Below are 8878 nucleotides of genomic sequence, written 5' to 3'. Positions count from 1 at the left end.
ATGAGTAACAGCTCTTCAGACTCAACCATCTGTGTTACCCCAAGCCATAGTGTATGTACTTTCTTACGGTTAAAAGGGGGGGAGAGACCCAACCCACCTGGAATTGACGATGCCAACGTCATGTAAAACACAGCAAGGGGACTCCAAAAAGAGTCTCCATTTTTTCCAAAAATTGTGGCACAGACACCACTTAAGTGGCATCAATTGTCCCAGAGTTGCTTAAAATGGTTGGTGAGGTGATTTTCCAAAATCCTAAAGCTTTTAGTCTCCCCAGGATGACACAGGTGGGGCAGATGATGGTTGTCCCGGCCCGCTAGTTCACATTGTAGCACAGTGAGCTTCGCACTGCAACTTATGCTTCATATCCATGTGACGGTTCAAGCATAAAGTACTCAAACTATTGTTTTTTTGGCCTCTACTTTGCTTTTGGTGACAAATGTTACAGATAACATGAGTTGGGTCATCCTTAGACATCTCAAAAAATGCCCAGGCTATGCAAGGTTTAGAGCCCATGCGACTCTGCTACTAGCAATACTATCAAATGATTGGCTGGGTTAGATGCAGTAAAAAATTCTTATTAGATACACAGGCGGTGCAGCTTGCTTCGCAGCTGGGCTACTACGCCCAAAGTATTGGTAGACTCTATACTAAATAAGGAAGGATTCACTGACTGTGGTGGCCCCTCCGCGGGCCGTGGCAATTGGTCATCCACTTTCGCTGCCCCTTACTCAACGAATTCACAAACATCTCCAATCGGTTTGGAGTCCCATTATGCCCAACCAAAAACATAGGCCCCACAACAAAGATATCGTTCTTAGGCATCGAAATCGACACCACAGCAAGGTTGTTCCGCCTCCCATGGGAAAAAATACCAAAACATTACACCTGATCTAGGTTTTTTGCGCAGTATGGAAAGTAACACTACAGCAGATGCTAGTATTACTAGGTCTCCTCGTGTTTGCGAGCCGGGTGATGCCAGTCGGAAGGGGTTTTTCTCTTCATTTATCGCCCGCAACAAAAGGGGCATCTAAACCGAGTCATGCAATCAGAATCAGCAGGCATCTACGGGCGGACTTAGAGGTATGGAAAACCTTCTTATAATCATTCAACGGTCACACGTTATTTATGTCAGCAGAACAGTCCAACATTGAACTAAGATTATTCACTGGGGCGGCAGAATCAGGCAGATATGCAGCGATACTAAATAACCAATGGTGCACAAGCTTACAGCCTCCATATTGGGCAGAACAAGTGCTGACAAAAACACAGACAGTCCTGGAACTGTTTCCAATAGTGGTAGCAATAGAAATATGGGGCGCGCGCCTGTCTAACAAAATTATACTCTTCATAACAAAAAACACCAGCCTAGCGCACTTCATTAATAATATGGCATCGTCTCTCCCAGTGCTAGGCCTACTACGCCGGCTAGCATTCCTGTGCCTAAAACACAATGTATGGGTCCGCGCTAGCCACGATGCTGAGGGGTCTAAAGCTGCTGCTAACGCTATATCACAATTCAATTGACAGATTTTCACAGAGCTCCTCCCCAACACCCACCCATCGGGCAACAGTTGCCCAGCCTCCCTATGGGATCTAGTGGCGAATAGTTGATGCCATTAATCAGAGCGTCAGTTGCCCCGTCGATGTGGCAAGCATACGGTAAGGCATGGGAAGAGTGGACACGACTAGTAGCAGGCAGACGGGTTGACCAATGTGAATAAGCCAGATTACAAGTCACCATAGAATTTCTCCACCAGCTAATGATGAGGGGCATATCAGGGGCGTCAGCGCAGCGGTTGCTGACCGGAGTAGCATTTCACTTCCAACTACTGAATTGGGGAGATGTGACAAAGAGATTCATCATCAGACAATCCATAAAAGGGTGGAAAAGGGGTCAGCCAAGTCAGGAGTGTAGACGTCCCGTCCCGTGTCACTAAAACTGATTTCTCACATCATATCCCTAACACCATTAACATGATACTCACAATTCGAAGCAACACTACTGTCTACCGCATTTGCGATCGCCTTCTTCGGGGCGCTATGCATAAGCGAATTAGTCCCTCAATCCAAAATTACCACCAGTGGAGGCTTATTACACCAGGACGTAGTCATAGCCAATAATGCAATACGTCTAAGCATACGCAAATCGAAAACGGTTCCAGCGGGCAGGGGCACTTGGGTACTTCTACAACCCACAAACGGTACGCTGAGTCGGGTAGCAATAGTAAAAACATATATGACCATCAGATCACAAAGTAATTTCTTCTTATCACACATTGACGGCACGCCATTATCAAGATACCAGTTCCAAGCTATCTACAGTTATATGAAAAAGTTTGGACACTCCTATTAATCTTAAGCTTAATGTTTTATAAAAATTGGTGTTTTTGCAACAGCTATTTCAGTTTGATATATGTAATAACTGTTGGACACAGTAATGTTTCTGCCTTGAAATGAGGTTTATTGTACTAACAGAAAATGTGCAATCTGCATTCAAACAAAATTTGACAGGTGCATAAGTATGGGCACACTTATCATTTTCTTGTTTTAAATACTCCTACCTACTTTTTACTGACTTACTAAAGCACTTTTTTTGGTTTTGTAACCTCATTGAGCTTTGAACTTCATAGCCAGGTGTATGCAATCACGAGAAAAGCTACTTAAAGTGGCCACTTGCAAGTTGTTCTCCTGTTTGAATCTCCTCTGAAGAGTGACATCATGGGCTCCTCAAAACAACTGTCAAATGATCTGAAAACAAAGATTATTCAACATAGTTGTTCAGGGGAAGGATACAAAAAGCTGTCTCAGAGATTTAACCTGTCAGTTTCCACTGTGAGGAACATAGTAAGGAAATGGAAGAACACAGGGACAGTTCTTGTTAAGGCCAGAAGTGGCAGGCCAAGAAAAACATCAGAAAGGCAGAGAAGAAGAATGGTGAGATCAGTCAAGGACAATCCTCAGACCACTTCCAGAGAGCTGCAGCATCAACTTGCTGCAGATGGTGTCACTGTGCATCGGTCAACTATACAACGCACTTTGCACAAGGAGAAGCTGTATGGGAGAGTGATGCGAAAGAAGCCGTTTCTGCAAGCACGCCACAAACAGAGTCGGCTGAGGTATGCAAAAGCACATTTGGAGAAGCCAGTTTCTTTTTGGAAGAAGGTCCTGTGGACTGATGAAGCCAAGATTGAGTTGTTTGGTCATACAAAAAGGCGTTATGCATGGCGGCAAAAAACACAGCATTCCAAGAAAAACACTTGCTACCCACAGTAAAATTTGGTGGAGGTTCCTTCATGCTTTGTGGCTGTGTGGCCAATGCCGGCACCGGGAATCTTGTTAAAGTTGAGGGACGCATGGATTCCACTCAGTATCAGCAGATTCTTGACAATAATGTTCAAGAATCAGTGACAAAGTTGAAGTTACGCAGGGGATGGATCTTTCAGCAAGACAATGATCCAAAACACCGCTCCAAATCTACTCAGGCATTCATGCAGAGGAACAATTACAATGTTCTGGAATGGCCATCCCAGTCCCCAGACTTGAATATCATTGAACATCTGTGGGATCATTTGAAGAGGGCTGTCCATGCTCGGCGACCATCAAACTTAACTGAACTGGAATTGTTTTGTAAAGAGGAATGGTCAAAAATACCTTCATCCAGGATCCAGGAAATCATTAAAAGCTACATGAAGCGACTAGAGGCTGTTATTTTTGCAAAAGGAGGATCTACTAAATATTAATGTCACTTTTCTGGTGAGGTGCCCATACTTATGCACGTGTCAAATTTTGTTTGAATGCTGATTGCACATTTTCTGTTAGTACAATAAACCTCATTTCAAGGCAGAAACATTACTGTGTCCAACAGTTATTACATATATCAAACTGAAATAGCTGTTGCAAAAACACCAATTTTTATAAAACACTAGATGGTGGCCCGATTCTAAAGCATCGGGTATTCTAGCATATGTCTCCCAACCCTCCATTATAATGCCCCATGCAGGAAGTCACATCCCCCGTTTATAATACCCCATGCATATAATACCCCATGCAGGATGTCACATCCCCCATATATAATAACCCATGCAGGATGTCACATCCCCCCTATATAATGCCCCATGCAGGAAGTCACATCCCACTATAGTGCCCCATGCAGGATGTCACATCCCCCCTATATAATACCCCATGCAGGATGTCACCTCTCCCCCATATAATGCCCCATGTAGGATGTCACCTCTCCCCCCATATAATGGCCCATGCAGGATGTCACCTCTCCCCCATATAATGCCCCATGTAGGATGTCACCTCTCCCCCCATATAATGCCCCATGCAGGATGTCACCTCTCCCCCCATATACTGCCCCATGTAGGATGTCACCTCTCCCCCCATATAATGCCCCATGCAGGATGTCACCTCTCCCCCATATAATGCCCCATGCAGGCTGTCACATCCCCCCTATATAATAACCCATGCAGGATGTCACCTCTCCCCCCATATAATGCCCCATGTAGGATGTCACCTTCTCCCCCATATAATGCCCCAAGTAGGATGTCACCTCTCCCCCCATATAATGCCCTATGTAGGATGTCACCTCTCCCCCCCATATAATGCCCCATGTAGGATGTCACCTCTCCCTCCATATAATGGCCCATGCAGGATGTCACCTCTCCCCCATATAATGCCCCATGTAGGATGTCACCTCTCCCCCATATAATGCCCCATGTAGGATGTCACCTCTCCCCCATATAATGCCCCATGTAGGATGTCACATCTCCCCCATATAATGCCCCATGTAGGATGTCACCTCTCCCCCCATATAATGCCCCATGTAGGATGTCACCTCTCCCCCCATATAATGCCCCATGCAGGATGTCACCTCTCCCCCCATATAATGGCCCATGCAGGATGTCACCTCTCCCCCATAGAATGCCCCATGTGGGATGTTACCTCTCCCCCCATATAATGGCCCATGTAGGATGTTACCTCTCCCCCCATATAATGGCCCTGGCAGGATGTCACCTCTCCCCCATATAATGCCCCATGTAGGATGTTACCTCTCCCCCATATAATGGCCCATGCAGGATGTCACATCTCCCCCATATAATACCCCGTGTAGGATGTTACCTCTCCCCCCATATAATGGCCCATGCAGGATGTCACCTCTCCCCCATATAATGCCCCATGTAGGATGTCACCTCTCCCCCCATATAATGGCCCATGCAGGATGTCACCTCTCCCCCATATAATGCCCTATGTAGGATGTTACCTCTCCCCCCATATAATGCCCCATGCAGGATGTCACCTCTCCCCCATATAATGCCCCATGTAGGATGTTACCTCTCCCCCCATATAATGCCCCATGCAGGATGTCACCTCTCCCCCATATAATGCACCATGTAGGATGTTACCTCTCCCCCCATATAATGGCTCATGCAGGATGTCACCTCTCCCCCATATAATGCCCCATGTAGGATGTTACCTCTCCCCCCATATAATGCCCCATGCAGAATGTCACCTCTCCCCCATATAATGCCCCTATGGCCCCATACAAAAAAAAAATATCCAATACTCACCTCACTGCTTCTCTGGACTCCAGCGTAGCCGGCATCTTCACGCTATGCGCTGTGATCGGTCAGGAGAGAGCGCGGTGTAAAGACGTCACCGCGCCCTCTGACCTGAAACGTCACAGAGCATCAGCGGAAGACACAGGAGCTGCTGCGCAGGCACGGGGAGGGGTAAGTATGACGCCGGGTGCCGGGGTCCTGATCGAGCGGGAGGGAGGGACGGGAGGAGAGGAGAGGGGAGGGGAGAGGAGGGGAGGGGAGGGGTGGGGTAAGTATGATGCCGGGGTCCTGATCGAGCGGGGGGAGGGACGGGAGGAGAGGGGAGGGGAAAGGAGGAGAAAGGAGGGGAGGGGTAACTATGACGCCGGGGTCTTGATCGGGGAGGGACGGGAGGAAAGGAGAGGGGAGAGGAGAGGGGAGGGGAGAGGAGGGGAAAGGAAAGGAAGGGAGGGGAGAGGAGAGGAGGGGCGTCACACTTGTCCTCGGGAGATAAGCGTCTGTAGCCGCTGATCTTCCGACGATAGCCGCATGTAGGTCAGCGGCGCCTGCGGTCGGGGGACTTATGCTGCGAGCAGCCGGCTGCATCGCCGCTGACCTCCGTGCCTCACATGAGCCGCTAATGGCCATGTTTTTCTGAAATGCCGCGTCGCTGATTGGCCGCGGCTGGACAAATCAGCGACCCGGGATTTCCAGGACAGACAGACAGACAGACAGACAGAAAGACAGACAGACAGACAGATGGGATAAGACAATTATATAGATAGATTAAGCTTACGATTAAATCGTATATATAATTGTCTTATCCCGTCTGTCTGTCTGTCTTTCTGTCTGTCTGTCTGTCCAGGAAATCCCGCGTCGCTCATTGGTCCGGCAGCTGTCTGTCCATGAAATCCCGCGTCGCTCATTGGTCCTGCCGCGGCCAATCAGCGACGCGGAATTTCAGAAAAAAGATGGCGGCCGTTAGCGGCTCATCTGCCGGACGGAGGTCAGCGGCGATGCAGCCGGGAGATGAGCGACGCTAGCAGCAGAACTACCCCTCCATGCGGCTAACGTCGGGAGATCAGCGGCTAGGACCGCTGATCTCCCGACGGCAAGTGTGAACGGAGGACCGGGGAGCGACGACGCCGGTCGGGATGCTTCTGCTGCAAGCAGCCGCTCATCTCCCAGCTGCTCGCAGCGGAAGTACCTGCACAGGCAGCGCCGCTCCCCGGACCTCGCTAATACGACGCTGATTGGTCGCAGCCGCCGGACGCGACCAATCAGTGATATGGGCGGCAAATTTAAACGCCGCTCTGCTGATTGGTTGCGGCCGCCGCTCGCGTCCAATCTGCGATTGGCCGCCAAATTTAAACTCGCTCTCCAGTACTCACTAACACGGTTCGCTGATTGGTCGCGACCGCCGGCCACGACAAGTCAGCAATATGGGCAGCAAATTTAAACGCCGCTCTGCTGATTGGTCAGGGCCGCCGGCCGACCGCGACCAATCACGAGATTGGCGCCAAATTTAAACAACGCTCTGCTGATTGGTCGCGGCCGCCGGCCAACCGCGACCAATCAGCGAGACTGGCTTGAAATTTAAACACCGCTCTGCTGATTGGCGGAGGCCGCCAGCCGCGACCAATCAGCGATTTTGGCGCCAAATTTAAACACCGCTCTGATGATTGGTCGCGGTTGCCGGCCGCGACCAATCAGCGATATTGGCGCCAAATTTAAACAACGCTCTGCTGATTGGTCGCGACCGCCAGCCGCGACCAATCAGCGATTTTTGCACCAAATTTACACACCGCTGTGCTGATTGGTCGCGACCGCCGGCCGCGACCAATCTGCATTATTGGCGCCAAATATAAACACCGCTCTGCTGATTGGTGGAGGCCGCCAGCCGCGACCAATCAGCGATTTGGCGCCAAATTTAAACACCGCTCTGCTGATTTGTCACGGCCGCCACCGGCGACCAATCAACGAGATTGGCGCGAAATTTAAACAACGCTCTACTGATTGGTCGCGGCCGCCGGCCGACCGTGACCAATCAGCGAGATTGGCTCCAAATTTAAACACCGCTCTGCTAATTGATGGAGGCCGCCAGCCGCGACCAATCAGCGATTTTGGCGCCAAATTTAAACACCGCTCTGCTGATTGGTCACGGCCGCCAGCCGCGACCAATCAACGAGATTGGCGCCAAATTTAAACAACGCTCTGCTGATTGGTCGCGGCCGCCGGCCGACCGTGACCAATCAGCGAGATTGGCTCCAAATTTAAATACTGCTCTGCTGATTGGTGGAGGCCGCGACCAATCAGCGATATTGGAGCCAAATTTAAACAACGCTCTGCTGATTGGTCGCGGCCGCCGGCCGACCGTGACCAATCAGCGAGATTGGCTCCAAATTTAAACACCGCTCTACTAATTGATGGAGGCCGCCAGCCGCGACCAATCAGCGATTTTGGCGCCAAATTTAAACACCGCTCTGCTGATTGGTCGCGGCCGCCGGCCGACCGTGACCAATCAGCGAGATTGGCTCCAAATTTAAACACCGCTCTGCTAATTGATGGAGGCCGCCAGCCGCGACCAATCAGTGATTTTGGCGCCAAATTTAAACACCGCTCTGCTGATTGGTCACAGCCGCCAGCCGCGACCAATCAACGAGATTGGCGCCAAATTTAAACACCGCTCTGCTGATTGGTGGAGGCCGCGACCAATCAGCGATATTGGAGCCAAATTTAAACAACCCTCTGCTGATTGGTCACAGCCGCCAGCCGCGACCAATCAACGAGATTGGCGCCAAATTTAAACACCGCTCTGCTGATTGGTGGAGGCCGCGACCAATCAGCGATATTGGAGCCAAATTTAAACAACCCTCTGCTGATTGGTCGCGACCGCCGGCCGCGACCAATCTGCATTATTGGCGCCAAATTTAAACACCGCTCTGCTGATTGGTCGCGGCCGCAGGCCGACCGCGACCAATCAGCGATTTTGGCGCCAAATTTAAACACCGCTCTGCTGATAGGTCACGGCCGCCAGCCGCGACCAATCAACGAGATTGGCGCCAAATGTAAACAACGCTCTGCTGATTGGTCGCGGCCGCCAGCCGCGACCAATTAGCGATTTTGGCGCCAAATTTAAACACCGCTCTGCTGATTGGTCGCGACCGCCAGCCGCGACCAATCAGCGAGATTGGCGCCAAATTTAAACAACACTCTACTGATCGGTTGCGGCCGCCTGCCAACCACGACCAATCAGCGAGATTGGCGCCAAATTTAAACACCGCTCTGCTGATTGGTCGCGGCTGGCGGCCTCCACCAATCAGCGATTTTGGCGTCAA

The sequence above is a fragment of the Phyllobates terribilis genome, unplaced genomic scaffold (genome assembly GCF_046119375.1).
Source record: "Phyllobates terribilis strain yellow unplaced genomic scaffold, ASM4611937v1 Scaffold_9__5_contigs__length_417890890, whole genome shotgun sequence".
NCBI classification, from domain to species: domain Eukaryota; kingdom Metazoa; phylum Chordata; class Amphibia; order Anura; family Dendrobatidae; genus Phyllobates; species Phyllobates terribilis.
Note: the sequence above shows the minus strand (reverse complement) of the source record.